This window comes from Lygodium microphyllum, chromosome 4, assembly GCF_053477565.2.
Source record: "Lygodium microphyllum isolate KBCC chromosome 4, Lygodium_microphyllum_v1.1.10, whole genome shotgun sequence".
Taxonomy (NCBI): Eukaryota; Viridiplantae; Streptophyta; class Polypodiopsida; order Schizaeales; family Lygodiaceae; genus Lygodium; species Lygodium microphyllum.
The window spans coordinates 154837642-154852230 of record NC_141138.1 but is presented as its reverse complement, the minus strand read 5'-3'; positions in this window follow the sequence as shown (position 1 = coordinate 154852230).

The window sequence follows — 14589 nt, the reverse complement described above, 5'->3', positions numbered from 1 at the left end:
TCTAGAGTATTGATTTCCCTTTTGTTCTTGTCACTGAAGGAACAGCAGTCCTCATATTTGTTGTCAAAGCTATCTTTGTCCAATTGCTCCTCATTCTCCTAGTTCTAACAATTATCTTCTTGTTAGTCGAGGATTAAGGCCCAATTGTACTTCAAGTTTAAATCGTGTACCTTGGACCATCACCATTCAGGAGAGAATGAATGGATAAAAAACAAAGAGAGGGTAAGATCTTGTTCTTTAATTTCTTCTTTTCTTGTTTGTAGTAGTAGTAGTAGTAGTAGTAGTAGTAGTAGTAGTAGTAGTAGTAGTAGTAGTAGTAGTAGTAGTAGTAGTAGTAGTAGTAGTAGTAGTAGTAGTAGTAGTAGTAGTAGTAGTAGTAGTAGTAGTAGTAGTAGTAGTAGTAGTAGTAGTAGTAGTAGTAGTAGTAGTAGTAGTAGTAGTAGTAGTAGTAGTAGTAGTAGTAGTAGTAGTAGTAGTAGTAGTAGTAGTAGTAGTAGTAGTAGTAGTAGTTTTTTAATTTCTTCTTTTCTTGTTTGTAGTGGTAGTAGTATTGGTGGTGGTAATAGTAGTAGTAGTAGTAGTTCTTTAATTTCTTCTTTTCTTGTTTGTAGTGGTAGTGGTAGTGGTAGCTCTTTAATTTCTTCTTTTCTTGTTTTTTTTTGTAGTAGTAGCAGTTCTTTAATTTCTTCTTTTCTTGTTTTTTGTGGTGGTGGTGGTGGTGGTGGTGGTAGTAGTAGTAGTAGTAGTAGTAGTAATAGCTCTTTAATTTCTTAATTTCTTGTTTTTTGTGGTTATGGTAGTGGTAGTGGTAGGGGGAGAGAGAGAGAGAGAGAGAGAGAGAGAGAGATAGATGTTTTGTTAAAGGTGCACGGGTTCAGAGTTTCTATTATAGAAATTTTTGTCATGATCTGATTTGCGACTTTGATAGCTTGATTCAAAGAGGGGATATCAAACTTCAAATTGAATCAAAAAATTTAGTAATCAAACTCCAGCAAAAGTTATAACAGTTTTTCTAACAGGGGGTCTAGTGGGATTGCACCTAGACAAGCTGATAGGAGGTGCACTATTTGAGTTCATTTCACCCATATACTCTATTCCAAGCTGAGATCTTGATAAATCTCAATATTCTAATATATAAGATTTCTTTGGATCAAGAAACCATTGGTGGCAATACGTCCAATAGGTCTTGAAGTGGCTTAAGATTCATTGTTGGATTGCCAACCAACTTGCCGGTTAAGTACCCTAGGATCTCCAAGAGCTCTTGTCTATGGGACTTGGAATTCAACATGGTTGGGTTTTTTGAGTAGGCTTCTAGTCATCATGCACATGGTACTAAGGGTGTGTCATTGGGCTTGCCACACGTCTTGATGGCTTGTTTGTACTCCTCAATCTGAGAATGGTAGGTCGATGGTAGTATGAATATGCATCCAGTCTCTCTCATCTCAGGGCATGGGATATACATGGTAAGGGCCCCATAGGATCCCCTAGTCTGTTCGTCACCCTTCAGCATGGTGGAGATGGCCTTTAGGTCAACAAGTGTAGTCTTCCATGTGTCCATCTCCACTCTTACGACCCCATTCGATTTCCTAAGAAGATAAGACTATTCCCCCAGTTTTCTACAACTCTTGCATTGCACAACTAGGGTCGGCCTAGTAGGATGTCGTAGTCCACTCCCTTCATGACTATGAAGTCAATCGAGAATTGGATTCTTGCAATCTTCACTAGCCAATTTTTTAACACTTCGAATGGTTTCACCTTCATTCCTTAGCCAACGTGATGTTGAACTTAGCAGTCTCAACTAGTGGGTTACGCCAGGTCTAGAGTATTTCATGGCTTAGCACACTCACTCCTGCAACTGTGTCTACAATCCCCTTTCTGGTGACATCCCCCAAAGCTAGGACTAGCAATACTGCATGCATTTTCGTGGCTTCCCAAAAAGCATTGATGTGCAAGGATTTAGGCATGGAATGCAGTGTCAAACTCGATATTTGAGTTTTTGTGTCGTGCTCAGGCAAGTCTATGATAATTGGCTCATTTGGTTCTTCGATCCACTATTTCAGCTCTAGCCCCACAGCATTGGATGCTGCCTAAGCAAGTCGCCCAAGCTTAGAGTCACAAGGGTGGTCACCAATGTATTGAGGAGGCTGCTAGTCACTTGCCTCTCTCCTAAGTCTGCGGTTCTTGGCCAATGGCCTTGACTGTTTTGCCAACTCAAAGCATTTAGCCTTTTTCTAGTTGGCTCTGCTTTGGGTGTTATCACCTCTCTTGATTTTGGTCGTGGTAGAGATATTGGTGCACTCATGCTTGAGAGATCATCGATCTCATCTTCTAGTATAGCCTCAGCATCTTTTAGGCGCTCTTGAGTCTCCTTCACCCATTCTTTCACCTTCTCGATGGCTTCGAGTTGGCGCTTCAGGTTGGGGTACTCCAGGCCGACCTTAGCACTTCCCCTTTCAGCCATCCATGGAGCCAAAGTTTCTTCCTCTGCCTCAATGACTTTCCTCCCCGCAGGTAGTGTTGTGGCACTTTCGATTTTGAGGGTGACCTTAGCATCTAGTCTTTTCTTCCTTCGTCTCCGACTCTTCTTTCCAACTGAGGTTGCATCAAGGTTGCTAGGCCCTGGCAATGATATGCCGACCAACTTCGTCTACGCATGGGTCATGACATGCAATGGGATAGGAGTGGCCTCCCCATCAAGTGTCTCAATGTCAAACAACCCCAACGGAACTGATGGTTCATTTCCCAAACTAGAGGATGGTCTCCACCTAGGGAAATCGACAAAGAGATGAGTGATTCCACACTCAGTGCATCTCAGGTCAGTCTTATCTCTATTTGCTTGCTTCCTCTCGGGGTAGCCTTATCTCTATGTGTCCTGGGTGACCACAACTCCAACACACAATTGGCTCTTGGGTTTGTGCTCCTAGGCCTCTGCCTCTCCCCCTCCCTAATGCCATCACAGGCACATGTCGGTAGTCCATAAAGATTTTGTTGCCTTCCTCATCGTACAACATGTATGGGTTTACGTAAGGCTCGTCGTCACTAGGCTCATCCACATGATGGACTAGAGTATCACTCGATGGGTGGGTCACATAGGGTCTATGTGGTCTAGGGATACCTTCAGGATTTATTTCCATCCTAGGGATGGGTGGCTTAGCATCATTAGGTGCCGAGAGGGCCAATGCCCTTCCAAAGAAGTTCAATGGCTTTTTCGCAAGGTAGGGTTGACTATAAGGCTGTGGGTATGGGAGTCTTCGAGGTAATCGACAGTGCATGGTGTTATGGCAAACCTACCACAATTAGCGCAAGGTCGACCTAGGATCCTAACACTCAGCTGGCAAGTGGTTTCTGCCACAATGCATACATGGACATGTGGGCTTGTTGGTCGTCTCATCATCTCCCGTAATTTGGTTATGTCCATCCTAATCTCTGCTAGCTCTTGTCACGAGTTAGTGCCCTTCCCTTTGTCTTGTGCGCTTGGACCTGCTCTTTCACTCAGTACCCTCTCAGAACCCCTGGTATTGGACTCTTCTTGATTCAAGCCTCTAGAGCTTCTTTCCTTGAGTTAGTCATCCACTCTAATAGCTTTCTCAAAGACCCTTGCCAGTGCATCTCGATGCAGGCTTGAGTTTCCCTAGCCAAGACTTTGTAGAGCTATTCACTTTGTATACCATTGATGAATACCATGGATACCACTCTTTCAGTTGGTCTCTCGCCCATTGGGATTCTCTTGAAGAGGCTCCTCACATGGGTTACATAATCTCGAATGTCCTCTTTCTCTCTCTGCTTGATATTCATGAGTCACACAAGTAAGTTATCAAAGTACCCAAGTTCAAAAAATCTCTTAATGAAGATATTTTTCAAGCCATTGAAATTGGCATGCTCTGCAACATCTAGACTTGTGTATCAGGTCGGACCCATGTCGCCTAAGCATAGTCCGAAGACTTGGGAGCATTGAATAGGATAAGTGAGGCCATTGGCCTCGCAAACCTGCTCAAAGTGCTCCACAAAGCTATATGGGTCGTCAGCTGCTTGGTATTTGTCCAGCTGCTTTTCTACCACGGGGATTTTCGATTGACTCTTAGAGCCTTGGTTAACTCCTGACCTTGTTAGTAGTGATGTTGCCAATGCTGTAGTGCTTTGTTTTGCAATCATGTTATCTAGTTGTCGCTTCGTCAGGAGCTCGTTTAGCATGAGGTCTCCTTCTAGTACTCTCTCACTCTCTAACTAATTTTTGTCTGCTAAGGCTAGCACTATTTGGATCTCTTGCATTTTTAAGCTCTAGCATAAATTCCTGGTTTGTTGATCCCGGTTGTACATGACTAGGCCTTGCAAAGCTCTACATGCCCAATGAAGATCTCCATCATCCATGGTAGCCAACCTTGGCTACTCAAACACTTAGAGGAGGCCTTGTTGTATCATTTGAGGCTGCATTCATTAGCATTATCATGCTAGAACTTTTGACAAATAGTTCACTTGAACACATGGGTTGCTTTATTGAGTTCAAGGCCCACATTCTTGAAACAAGCACCTCATTTTCTTTGGCCTCTAATCCATGCAACCAATGTGTGAAATTTTTGGCTGATGGAAGAAGGCAAAACATTGCTATTTTATCTATACCAAAAGTCTCTTTGGCAAAGAACATGGCCACATTTCTTGCCATCCTTCTCCTCTTCTCTTCATTAACCTCACCTCTAACTTGTTTTTAGCTCTTTTCAAGTAAGCTTTGAGTGATGGAAATCAAAGTGAGTGCAAAAACAAAGTATGTGTAGCTCCGGTGCTCTTGTCTACGGGTTGGCTTGATAGGGTCGTGTGTTCGGTTCCTAGCTATTCTCACCGGCTTCTCGGGTTTGTTTACTACGTTATCCCATTTGGCACATTCAGGGTCGAGTTGGGGTCTTGCAATCAGCCCACAACACCACACACCCTTTCAGACTGTTCGGCCACAATTTCTAGGTTTGTAACTACTTGTTCAGTGGGTTCTTCCGGGGTCGATCACGCTTCTTGTTAGCCGAGGTTCGTCGTCAAATTCCCAGATTTTCCTTCTCAAGCTGTGTCCAATCTTGAAAATTGGACGTCTAATTTACCAGTGTCTGATTCTAAGAATTGGACAAGGTCGGGTCCGATTGTCATAATCTGACTGGTATGTCCAATTCAAACAACTTGAGTTGGTTCGATTAGCATATGTCCGATTCTCAGAATCAAACAAGGGTGCTTGGTTCGATTCGAAGTTATGTCCGATCAGATAGGTCTGTTGGTCAAATTTTGTGGTCCGATTGTTGCGATTGGATGGGTCGAGCATCCGATCGAATGAAGTGGTGTCCGATTTCTTCTCGTCCAATTCTTGAAATCGGACGGAAGTGGTGAATCTGATTTGGAGTTGGTCGATTTTCAAAATCGGACAGGTGTGTCCAATTGGACTAGGTGGATTTGTCTGAGTTCAATTTTAGGAATCGGATGAGCTATTGGTTCAATTTCTGGGAATCGAACACTATGGGAAGCGTCCAATTCCATCGATCAAAGTACATGTCGATCACGTTTTTGCCAAAAATCCTCATTTGAATGTTGTTACCACCTACAAGGACTTCTAGGAATTAAGGAGTGTAGACCAAGGGCATCCCATACCTGGATCTCACTGAAAGCCCCAATATGCTTCAATCGATCTGATGTAGGCCTGCACCTACAAGCTCTCTCTCTCTCTCTCTCTCTCTCTCTCTCTCTCTCTCTCTCTCTCTCTCTCAGCCAGAACTGTAAATAAGGTTTTCCCTCGTCACCCAGGACCTTAAACCCTGGCTGGTCAGCACCTTAGCCTTCCCAATCACTCCACCTCCGACTCCGAGACATCTGAGCACTCTTTTTTTTTTCATTTTTCCCTGTTATTGCCCTATTTAGGACTATTTTATAGCATTAAAGTTCAAGCTTCCCACTTTGATTTCTCCTTCCTATCCTACTCTAATTGCAACAAAAATCAAAAGCAAGATACTAAATTGATTCCTTCTACTCAACTAATCATCAACAACCAAAAATACTTACTTGTAGCACGGATTAAAACCCAAAACCTCCTATCTATCTCAAGCTCTGGTTCGGGGATGAAACCCTTACTTCGATGCTTGATTTGAAGCGTGCAAGCGCTCAAGCTTGAATCCATACTCCCGGAAATGGAACCAAAATGTAAAGGCGGAGCTCAAGCTCAACCGCCAAGACCCACGAACCACTTATTTTCAAGCATTTTAAGCAAGCACTAATGGCTACCTCTCACATAGCTGACGTGCCATCCCTCTCTATGAGTGTAGTGAGCTTACCTTGATGCTTGATTGAGTTGCTTCCTCTCTCAAGCACTCCAATAGCTCCACGATTCTCGATGCAAGCTTGTCCGAAATTTAAGTTTGTCCAAGCATTCCATGCAAACTCTCAATATTAATAACCCACATAGGTGAAGCAAAGCCCGAAACCAAAGTTTCTTCTAGAGACTGCACCAATAACCTTGCACCACAATTTCAAGTATCAACAAACCACCAAGTGTCACTCCTTGATTGTGCCTATGCATCTACATCCAAATGTTACAAAAAATTTTACAGTTCCCATAGGGTCTAACCAAAACGAAACTTTCTTTTCTTTGAGAAATAACTGGGAAATTTTCCACTCTCCAATATAACATGGCCAGGCGAAGGAAGTCCAATCGCCACTCTTTGTATTGTTGATGGTACAGGGGACATAATAGTATTTCCACTCTCCAATATAGCATGGCCAGGCAAAGCAAGTTCGATTGCCACTCTTCGTCTTGTTGATGGTACAGGGGACTTAACATTAAAACAACAATACCTGCTATGCGCAATAGCTAGAAGTAGCTCTACATAATCATTCAATGTTACAATCAGAAATAACATTGCTACGCTGAAATGAACCACAAAGTGTAAGCATATCCAAGCATCAAATACAAACAGGTGAAGCAAAGCCCAAAACCAAATCTTGCTCCAGAGCTGAAAACTTTGTACCATAAATCCAAGTATCAACAAACCACGAAGTACCACTTCTTCATTACACCTATGTTAAATAGATATAGATACATCTACATCCAAACGCTACAAAGTTGTTGAACTTTCCATCAGGCCTAACCAAAATGAAGCTTTCTTTTCTTTGAGCAATCACTGGGAAAATTTCCATTCTCCAACACAGCATGCTTAGGAGAAGCAAGTCCCATTGCCACTCTTCGTCCCGGTGATGGTACAGAGGACATGAGAGCCTTTTCTCTCTTTCTTGCGCCTAAAATTTTAAAATCTCACAACGTAAATATGAACACATCCAACAATTAACAAAGATCACTTAACATTGGAATAACAATACCTAGCTTAACACTTGCAAACCACTTGGCAAGCATTGTCACAACTTGATGTAGCGTCACAAAACAACTGAGGTCCTTAAATTCATACGCTGGCCACCCCCTTGGTATTCTATCAGTGTGAGATCACCGAAACCTCTTATCCTGCTCAGCTTCACCCATATGCACTCGAAAGCACTGAGTATACCCACAATGCACCACCTCAATAAAGACTGGAAGTAAAATCTCTATGTTGACATCATCATACAAATGCTCAATGACCCTTGCAAGCGTTCTTCTTATAATATCATTCATTGTCATTGCGCGCAAGTTACACTACAGTTCCTTCTTATACTCAGAAGCTTGATAATAACCCCAGCTTGGAGTAGGCATCTGCAAAAGTCAAGCAAACGCTTATATACAGTGTAGGAAATACATACTCAATTACCATCGAGTATACGCCAACAGAATACAACTTTGAGGCTATCTCACGTACACACCAAGCAAGGACTACAAATCCATCAAAATTCAATAGATACATCTCTAAAAAAATGCAAGCATATCTTCCACTCTCCAAAAAATTCATCTCCGTATGCATCTTTGCAAAAAAGAAATGCACCTCATTGCATCTTCTGAAGTACCTCCTTGTACACAATGTTCATCGTGACATTCACAGTGCTTCCATCCTCATCCAATAACACCCTCACACCGCATGAGGATTTCACCCTTGAAAATGCAACATACAACTGTCCATGTGTAAATACTGGTGTCTTTAAGTAAAGACCAACAACAAACAATGTCTAGCCTTGCGACTTATTGATCGTCATAGCAAAGGCCAATCGAACAGGAAATTGCCTCCGCCTCATAGCAAATAGAAATTACAAGGTGCTAGGAATAAAAACTCATTTCCCTACATTTGTCCCTGTTATTATTTCAACATCTATCACCTTTTATTTGAATGCCTTACACATCAACCGTGTACCATTACACAAGCCTTTTGCTGGATTTAAGTTCCTAAGCAGAATAATAGGTGCATTCATCTTTAGCAACAATAGATGGGGAGGAAATCTACCTCCAAGATCCAGTGTATTTAAATACTCTACAGAGTATAAAAATGAGCTATCACCCGTCTCTGCAATTGAATCCACACTATAGTACTGTATAACTTCTCCTGGCATCGATTGCAATGCACAATGATTCAAAGAAGCCACCTCTGTATTCCGCACTGCAAGTATAGCACGCTCACTAAAATATGCCCCAAAGTCTCTCACCTCGGATACTTCACCGTACACACTATTAACCAAGGTTTCAATAGAGCACCCTTTCAATACCATGCTAGATGGAATATGTAACTTATCACAATTCTCCGTAATACCCACTCCATCCCCTATCCCTTGAATCCAACCAACAAATCCATTATCCATTACACCACCAGCGGTTGACATCCTCATATTCCCAGACAACCTTAGCACCTTAACATACTGCCATAAATGAGAGCAACATAGTGCCGCATTAGCAATATCTTCATGGGAGCCCTTCATCACGATGGGCAAGATTTGCCTAAAATCACCCCCAAGTAAAGTAACCTTTCCAGCAAATGGTTTATCATAGCTCATAATATCTCTTAAAGTTCTATCAACAGCTTCAAATGCAAACCTGTGCATCATGGGAGCCTCATCCCATAAAATAAGGCTCGATTGTCTAAACAGTTGAGCAAGATCACTCTGAACAGGAATATTACAGGTGGATCGATTACATAGATCTAATGGAATTTTAAATCTCGAGTGAGCAGTATGACTGCCCTGCAGAAGCAAAGCAGCAATGCCTGATGATGCCATTGCCAATGCTATATGACCATCACTGCGCAACCTAGCAAGCAAATACTTGTAAATAAATGTCTTTCCAGACCCACCGGGACCATCCAAAAAAAAAAAACATCCCCAAAGTTTCCACCAATGGCACCTATAACTGCATTATATGCAACCCTCTGTCCATCATTCAACATTGCCTCCATACAATTACAAACTCTACGTTGCTCCAGTATATCATATGCATATTCATCTTCTAAAAGAGGGTTGGCACACAACTGAGAATCTGTTTGATGAGGTTCTGGCAATCCATCAAAGTCAAACAATCTTCGCCCATGTTGTCACAAAAGATCTTGAAGATGCAATAAAGTCCTCTTTGATGCCTCTTGTTGTAGAACTGCAGAAGATATATGCACATGCTCTAGCTGTAACTTTTACAAAATATCATCCACCACCGGTGACATAAACCTATCCCAGAGCTAACCAGGCTATGCAGGCTCACAGAAGACCAAAATTGCAGCAAACAAAGCACGCAACTGGGCACCAACTTGTACAGATGCAACCTCTTCCAAGCACACAACACACTCATCATCACCCTCTAACATGCCCTTTGCAATGCAGGCTTCCTTAAAGGTGTTGTACACCACGTTGCCAACAATATGCAAATCATCAAAAGACATACATCATCGAGACACTGTCAAGAGCATTCGCAAGTAATAACGCTGACCAAATGTGGGCGGCACAAAGTATATTCGACCACACGTATTTCCACGCTTTCTCTTCGTCCATACCTTTCGTTGTGCATTCCACACCCAATACACTGAGAAGTCTTGATACCGAATAGCTCGAGCCTCTGGATGAATACGATTGCACACAAACCATTCCGTAAGAGTAGTTTTCCTAATATCTTCATTATGCATAACATCTAATATATTGTATGTATCTTGAAACACCACATAATTATCACCGGGCAAGTGCACTTGCAACCGCTGTATATCAGGCTTCTCATTGTGCAATGCATAGTCATATATTTGCCAACACGCTTCCGAAGCAGAAACATACGGTGCATCTAAATAACTCTCGATCTCATCTACTTCACGAAAGGTCGTACCATTTAACCCTGAGTTTCCAACAAAAAATTTAATCGTTGCACGATCATGTCCCTTTTATATATACTTATACAAATACTTGACAGCTGCCACCATTGAGCATACCTCAACATTTAAATGTGCATTGTATTTTATACTCAAGTACGGATTGTATGGAACAATCCATCGATTATCAATAGTATTACCCTTTATTGTGACTGTCTTTCCATCATCTTGTCTTCTATAAACAGGATAGCCAAAGCTATCAACAGTTGTTACATTCACAAACCTCCGAGGGAATTTTTTAGTGCATCGACCATTGCGCATGCAAGGGCTCTTGGGATTCATTACACCACAAGGACCATGGACATTGCATTTTGAGATAGTTTCAAACAAAGCTGAAAACTTTGCTCTATCAGGAAACTCAGCACAAACAAATCTATCATAATGGCATGCTTCAGAGGGTTTAAAAGGGTGCTCCAAAATTAGCAAAGTATGAGAATGTGGTAGCCCCCGCTTTTGAAACTCAATCACACTAACATAGCCTGCAACATTTCCAAATAGATTCCTTTTCAACAATGTATGCATCATATCAGCATGTTTTTTATGGAATACCCGAGCAGTCAAATCCGGAAAATCATAAGCAGTCTGTCCAGGCAACAAAGCATTAGTTATCTCTAACCACTTTGGATTACATGTCATGTTATAAGCAGATCAGGTTTTCCCTTACTTCGCACTATAGCCATGGCATCCTGATACAACTGATACATGTGTCTTGGCCCACCAGTAAAAGAAGACGGCAAAACCACCCTTTTACCAATAGAGGCACCAATAATCCCCATCGGCCCATCATCCATCACTCCCACCATATCTGCTAAGCCCTTATAAACTTCCGAGCGTAAAACTGATTGATTTTGACGACACCAAGCTAACCTACATTGCTCTATACTACAATAAGCATCAACAATAAATTGTTGCAACAATCGGCCACCCCGCAACATGCACACCTCAGTGTCCTCACGCACTTGTAGTCGAAATGCATAAAATTTCATCTGAGTAATACAATCCTTATTAGACAATCCATGTATATTAATTGGGACATTAACACCACTATAAGGTACCTTTACATGCCAACCATCATCACCCATAGGAAAAAGAAGGACGTATAGCATTGGCATATATGCACTATGCAAGTTTGAAATAGCAATACATCGTCCATCCCGACTATAAACATGTATGTCTCGACAATCAAGAGTATTCTCATCGCCTTGTCCTGGCATGATAGCCGCAACCTCAGTTGCCACTAGAGCTCAGTATTGTCTATTAGCATGGTGAACCCCAAAAATAGTCATTCTCAAATCATGCAAGGGATTGTTTTGCAATTGCATACCCACGGATCTAAAAGCTTGTGCATATGCATTGTGTCGATGCATCATAGACTGAAGCTCCCCAAGCAAGTTTGGCAATAAATTAGGCATAACGTCCAACCGATTAGATAACTCATGCTTAGTATCATAAACATAAAATTGTGCAAATCTTGGCCTTTCCTGTCGTTGCACATTAGGAATCAAAGAGCCTATATGATGATAAATGGAGCCATGCACTCTAAAGGTATAAGAATTTCCCACAACAGGCAAAACCTCATCAACATTGGCACCAAGTGACACAAATGCAAGAGCACTATTATATGCTCGTATATTATTTTTAAATACTCTGCTTTGAGGATGCATACCATGCAACAAATCATGCAATAGTTGTGGTGGATATTGCAACTGTGGCAACATTACTTTTCCATTTCAACAACAATGTTTACCAAACAAAACTGACCCCTGCACTTGAGCCTCACATCTCCACAATTTAGCCGAACATCACTCACACATCTCAGAAAGACTCCCCATGGAATGCACAATCGGGTCTTGAAATAGCAATATTGTAGTTGCAGGATGAATATCCATTGCAGGCAAAGCATGTAAAATGGAGCAAAAACCTCCGTTTTGAGCACTAAAGGTTGGTGCATTATTGACACATGACTCATTAATCACAGCATTTCCTAGGTTTTGGTGATTTTCAGCATCACAATTATAATCATTAGCAAATTGCTGCTCAATCAAACTGTGAAGTCCCTCACGAATCAAGCTATCATGATTTAGAGCCCCTCCTTGCAAAATGTTCCGGCACTCAACTATAGTAGAACACAACCCTTTATACCCCCTCCGATCATGTCTTGCCATTTGAGCCCTAAGCCTAACAATCTGTCGTTGTCTATATCGTGTAGAGTTGAGTCTATGCCTATGAATACGCAACACATAATCCCTGCTAGTTCTGTGATTATTTAATCCCATATATTGTTTGGATTCTCACAAAGCCTGCACATCAAGAGAAAACATGCATTCTTTCAAGGAGAGACTTGATTGGGATGCGTATTTTCAAAAAGACTTAAAAGTAGAATCAAACTAGAATCACATAATCCAAAATACTACGATAATTTAAATCAGCACAATCCTCCTACGTGCAAGGAACAATAGTAGTCAAAATTAGAATCATCATATATTTTTATATATTCTATACAATTAGATATATCTAACCCAAAGACAAAAAAAAAAAGCTATATCCAACCGGCGCGCGATCCCCCAACCTATAACTCAAACCCAAACATCACTCTTCAACATGAATGCGCAATAAACTATAAAACGTTAGGATTCTTAAATCAATGAACTATTCTCTATAGATTGCAAGACATAATAAGTATTTCTATAGACCAAACCTCAAGAAAGAGGTAATATACTTAAAAATAAAAATGTAATTAATATTTACAAACTCTTGAAAAGAGAAAGAATACACAATCTTATTCCAATCCACAGCAAGTTCCTAGACATTGAAATGTATTTTACAGAGAATATTACTCTTTGATACGTACTACATTGCAAAAATCAATGAATTTTTCTCTCTAGATTGCAAGACATAATAATTATATCTATAAATAAACTATAGATCAATGTTTACAAACTCTTTAAAAGAGAGAAGAATGCATCACCCCCAATAAATTGAACCAAACACTGGAGAAAGAGAGAGAGAGAGAGAGAGAGAGAGAGAATATTACAATTAGACCATAAAATTAGAAAATATTACTCACATGAATTACACCATAAAAATGAATATCAAGCATCAAGAAAGAGACGTCACACCACACTGTAGATACTCAATACAGTTTACTCAATTCAGTCTCGTTACAAAAAAAGATAGCACACATTATCACAAAAAAAGCAATGGCCCAAGCATTTCAATATCTTCATAAGCGAGACAACAATAGATCATAACCTTCATCCAAATGTTGAAGAGAGAGACAGAGAGAGAGAGACAGCGAGTGAGTGAGAGAGAGAGGTGAATATTACAATTCACATTGCAAGACATGATAATTCTTTATGCAGATCAAACCTGAAGAAAGATGTATCACATCGTTACATTAAAACCAATATAAGCTTCACAAAAAGGAAGCACATATCATCACAAAAAAAACATTGGTCCAAGCACTTCCAAGTAAGATATAAGTGAGACGATAATAGATCATAAGCCTCAGCCAAGCAAATCCTCCTCAATTGGGACCGTTCATTTGATGACTCAATTGTGTAGCAAGGCATTGAACCTATTAACATTCATTTGGAACTGCAAAAACGGTAGTCGACAACCCCTTTGGCAAATCATAGGCTCGCGGTCATCTCCAAGCCCCCAAAATGATGCCCACATATCATTCAACAACAAATTCATCAACCTACTTGTCTCAAAGACAATTGCTGAAAGTTCCCTCACTTCACCACCCAAACCACTCGAGACTTGTTGAAGAACACTCTGGGTGTGCTTTGTCTCGCACACAACACCATACAAACCCTTAGCTTGTTCATGCAACTTTACAGAGTAAATAGCAAGTGCATGATCGACACGTGTGGATAAATTCGTCTGCAATTTGATCAACTCATTCATCTTGGTCTCGAGGCGTTTAAACTCCAAAGAACTTGAAGCAGTCTTTGTGTTTCTTCGGATCATTGATGTCCTTGTGGATTTACTAACATGCCCTCCCTGTGGCCTCGCCACTTCTTTCATCTTTCGCACATTAACTTTATTCACTCTATTAAACTTCACATTTTGGCTGCAACAAAATACACAAATGACTATCTCCCCAAAAAGAACAAAATACATTGGTGAAAATACAATTATTAGAATAACTATCTCCCATACCCATGCGAACGGCTCCAAGCAAGCAAGCGTCGAAGAGATGATGTTGTCGCTGTTTTCTTTTATTCAACCAAATCAATTGCATTCAATGGAGTCGAATGCACTATATCTGGAACATCGTCCATAGCTTTGCTTTGTTCCATGATGA